Genomic DNA, 4829 nt, shown 5'->3' with positions numbered 1-4829 from the left:
GGATTTGAATGCCACCCCTGCGTTGGAGTTGCATCCATCCAATAAAAGACCGAGTAGAAGTGACAGTTCTGTCAGTCGAACATGAGACTTTTAATGGCAGGGTTGTGAGTTTGAGTGCCATTCAGTTTTTCCCTTTTTTAAGTCGTCATGAGCAGAGAGTACAGGGAGTGTTTGAAATGAGCAAGTCTCGCTTTGATTCAGGACTCTTACCTCTCTGCAGCATCTCACGATGAAAGATTGAATTTGATCTCATTTCCTTCTCAGCTCGGGGTCTGTGCGGCTCAGTGGCACTTCTGGCTGTCTCACGCTTCACAATCCATCAGTACTGAGAAAGCAATGGGGAATATTACTCACATGTTGTGTTCTTGAATTTTTTGGAAAACTTGAATGTATGTATTTTCCTCCAAAACAAGGACACCAATAATCTATTGATGTAGGGCTGAAATAGCTCAGTTGGGAGAGCGTTAGACTGAAGATTTAAAGGTCCCTGGTTCAATCCTGGGTTTCAGCACTTCTGCTTACTTATGCGTCCCTTGCCTTGGTTCTGATTTTCCAGTTGCATAATTTCCTTTGAAATTATTTACCAAGAACCAGTGGATTGAATTTGAGAAACAACACAGAGCCATTTACAGCATAGAAGGTGGTCATTTGGCCTATCACGTCCATGCTGGCTCTCCCCGGAGCAATCTAGTCAGTTCCACTCACCAGCTCGATCCCGTTTCTCCTGCAAGTTTCTTTCCTTCAAGTATCCATCCAATTTCCTTTTCAAATCATTGATTGTCTCTGCTTCCATCACACTCGTGGGCCAAGTCATTACCACCCACAACATAAAAAAGTTCCACCTCATCAAGGATGGGAAATACTTATATTTTCTCTTTGCTTGTTCTCTATTTCTATGAGAATAGACTGGCAGTCAACATGAAAGGGAACCCAAAAATCTTCGAGCAGCATGTAAATGATAAGTGGGTAGTAAGAAGTTGAGTAAGGCCTATTAGGGACAAAAAGGATAAAATAAGCTGAGAGGTGCAGGGCAATGTTAATCTACTCAATGACTACTTGGTATCAGTGATCACTAAGGAAGTGGAATTTGACAAAATATCAGTAGAAGTGAAGAGAGTGGAGGCAATGGAGAGAGTACAAATTGAGAGAGGGAGGTACTTCAATGAGGTATAAAGTATAAGGGTGACCTGGTATCCATGTCAATAAGTCACTGACAGTTCACATGCAGGTGCAGCAAGCAATTAGAAAGGCTAATAGTATGTTAGCCTTTATCACAAGAGGATTTGAGTACAGGAGTAGTGAAGTCTTGCTTCAATTGTATAGAACCTTGGTTAGACCACACTTGGAGTACTGTGTGCAGTTTTGGTCTCCTTACCTTAGGAAGCATATTATTGCCATGAGGGAGTTCAACGAAGGTTCATCAGACTTGTTCCTGGGATGGTGGGACTGTTCTATGAAGAGAGATAGGGAAACTGGGGCTGTATTCTCTAGAGTTTCGAAGAATGAGAGGTGAACTCATTGAAACCAACAAAATACTTCAAGGACAGTCAGGGTAGATGCAGCTAAGATGTTTCCCCTGGTTGGGGAGTCGAGAACCAGGGGATGCAATTTCAAAATACGGGGGAAGCCACTTAGGACAGAGATGTGAAAAAATGTTGTTATTCAGAGGGTTGTAAATCTTTCGAATTCTGTACCCCAGAGGGCTGTGGAAGCTCAGTCATTGAGTATGTTTAAAGCAGAGAATGACAGATTTCTAAATACAAATGACATAAGGGAATATGAAGAAACTGTGGGGACAAGGACATTGAAGTGGATGATCAGCCATGATAATATTGAATGGCGGGGCAGGCTCGATGGGCTGAATGGCCGACTCCTGTTCCCATGTTCCGAACCCCACATGATCAGCGAGGCACAGCCTCAGACCGACTTGTCGGGTGGTGTAAACAGATATCACTGCTTCTGATCTTCACCAGAACGGAGAGTGAGATATAACATTGATCATCAAACAGACTGTGAGAGAATGCAACAGAATAAAACACATGGAGAGACACTGTGGAATAACAAATAGATTAGATTGGAATGTTGAATTCTGATTGGAATTGATACAACACCAGAAACAACAGATTAAATTGGGATTCTCATCACTATATTGATCTGAGACAGAAAAGCGAAACTGATGGAAAGACGGGAAGAAGGAAGAAAGGAAAGAATGGAACTGTTCAATTTTTTCAGTTTTTTCACTCGCCCATCAAAGCTGGATTAAAAGAAGTTGCAAATAACAGAGAATTTCACCAAAAAGGGAGATTAAACGCTGCTGAAAGCTTGGATCGAACGATGTCCCAACAGATCACCTGTTTAACTGTCTCCTCACTGGGGGATTTCAATCAGTGAGAAATATTATTCGCTACCTTTGTTTTGTTAATGAACCCAGAACTGTCACTTGGTGTAATATCTGTGTTCCGACTCCTATATAATAAAATTGTGAGTTTCTCGATATTTTTGGGACAAATTTCCTGCTGAAAGAACTAAGAACTCTTTTCTAATTTACTCAATACTATGTACACACTCATCAAGCCTCCTAAGCTAGCATCTTTGGTGCTGCTCTCTCTTCTCCCAAACCTCATCCCATGTGACTGTTACATCATCACTCTGACAGTGGGAGGGGTTGATCCCACTGTCTTCATCATTAACCCTTTACATCCTTATACTGCACTGTCTGTCCAAAAAAATCAGTGGAGGGAACTTGATTTATCGAAACACCAACAGCTGCCAGTTGAAAATCAACTCAACCCATCAGAGAGAGAGAGAGAGAGTGTCAGAGAACTTCCTGCATCCAGTCCTGAACCTGTCACACTCAGCAGATGGTCACCCAGACCCCACTCTCATCAACACTGAACATTTTTACTGAGACACTTCAAATACTGTTTATAAAAGGCAGGAAAGGTCAAAGTTCACACAGTTGTATTGAAAAGAACAAAGTTTAATATCTTCTGACCTTTTCTCGGTAACCACGAGACATAGGTTTTCTTATTTGGTTACTTTGATTTTTCTTGTTCCCGACTGACAAATATTCCAAACCTCAGATAAACCCTCCCACTTGCGTCATGCCCCAGTCTCGGTTAAAAGCAACACATAATGACACAAACACTCTGCAACACAGAACGCGGTCACACGTTCCTTCAGTGAGATTAATGTCAAGCTGTTTTCCAGGTTGAATGGAACGGTGAACAAATTTCTATCAAAGAAGTTACCTTTGAAATATCAGGACTAAATTTCTGGACAAGGAGGAACAGCCATTCCAAACTCACATCCTTCACAAAGGTTGTTTTCTCCTGTGACTGAAATACATCATGTAACTTGAATTATGAGTTCAAGCTCACAAGACGCAGATGTGAACTTCTAAAGCATGTTGCGAATAATGACATTAGGCTCTGCTGGGAGTTGAACCCAGCATCTTCTATTTAATAGATAGGTGTTTTCGCCAACTAAGCAACAGAGCCAAACAGCTAATGCTTCCACTGTTGAAATCAGAAGAGGGCACTCATCCCATTTCTCCACTGGTCACAACATATTTTAAACATTTCCCACTTACTGATACAGTCAATCAAATACTCTATTTTTCTCTGTACTGAGAATGAATGTTTTGGAAGAAAATACATACATTCAATTGTTTCTGAAAGGTTACAGAACACAACATATGAGTAATATTCCCCATTGCTTTCTCAGCACTGATGGATTGTGAAGCGGGAGACAGCCAGAAGTCCCACTGAGCCACACTGACCCCGAGCTGAGAAAGAAATGAGATAAAGTTCAATCTTTCACAGCGAGATGCTGCAGAGAGAGGAGTCCCAAATCAAAGTAAGACTTTCTCATACTGTTGTTGAATTTCATTTCAAACACTCCTTGTACTCTCTGCTAATGAAGCCCCCAAAAAAGGGAAAAACAGAATGGCACTCAAACTCACAACCCTGAGATTAAAAATCTCATGTTCGACTGACTGAACTGTCACTTCTACTCAGTCTCTTATTGGATGGATGCAACTGTATGCTCCAATGCAGGGGCAGCTTTCAAATCCTCCCATGGATCCACATGTCAGTCTGAGTTACATGTTGTAGACTTAAGCAAAGGAAATCTGCTCACTTCCAAAACTATCAGTGAGTTGAAGCTGATTACGATCAACATCATCAGAGGTCAGAACTACCTGGTGAAAGAAAACACCCTGAAGAAGGATCCACAATTCTTCAAACGCATCAAAAAAGTGAAAAACCAATAAATCCATGAGTTAATCCAAACCAAACAACAGAAACACAGAAGAATTCCATTCTATACCAGATGCTAGTCGTATTGTTTCTGTATCCAGCTCTCAGTTACTGCTCCACCTTCATACACCCCCTTGGTGATCTGCACATTTTGTTCATTTCAATTTTGTCGACAGGCTCTTTGAATCCAGTTCTCTGGTCCTCAAACAGGCTCCGCATGAAAGTCAATTCCGCCTGCTGTCAGGCTGCAACCGATCGATGACCTTCAACTAAAAACACAAAAGACAATGGGCCCGTTTGGGAGTTGAACCTGGGACCTCTTGCATATTAACCAATTACATACCCAAAGCGATAATCATACCTTGAGACCAACAAGCCACTTACAATTCATGCATTTTTAGCTCCTTTGGAAAAGCTGTTCATCCATTTTTTTCAGATCAAAGCAACATCCTGTAAATGCTGAAATCATAACAGAAAGTGTTGGAAATGTTCAGCAGCTCTGGCAGCATCTGTGGAGAGAGAAACACAGTTAACGTTTCAGGGTGTTCACCTTTTGTCTCAGCCATCCTT

General features: G+C 41.5%; 1 non-coding gene across 1 annotated transcript; it reads left to right on the top strand.

Annotated features, from left to right (window-relative positions):
* Window positions 1–438: 438 nt before the first annotated feature.
* trnaf-gaa (transfer RNA phenylalanine (anticodon GAA)) lies at window positions 439–511 on the top strand. The gene has a single exon. It is a non-coding gene; the product is annotated as a tRNA-Phe (tRNA).
* Window positions 512–4829: the final 4318 nt, after the last annotated feature.

The sequence above is a fragment of the Heterodontus francisci genome, unplaced genomic scaffold, assembly GCF_036365525.1.
Source record: "Heterodontus francisci isolate sHetFra1 unplaced genomic scaffold, sHetFra1.hap1 HAP1_SCAFFOLD_84, whole genome shotgun sequence".
In the NCBI taxonomy this organism is placed as follows: Eukaryota; Metazoa; Chordata; class Chondrichthyes; order Heterodontiformes; family Heterodontidae; genus Heterodontus; species Heterodontus francisci.
The sequence above is the reverse complement of the archived record's forward strand: the minus strand, read 5'-3'. Positions and strand labels throughout refer to the sequence as shown.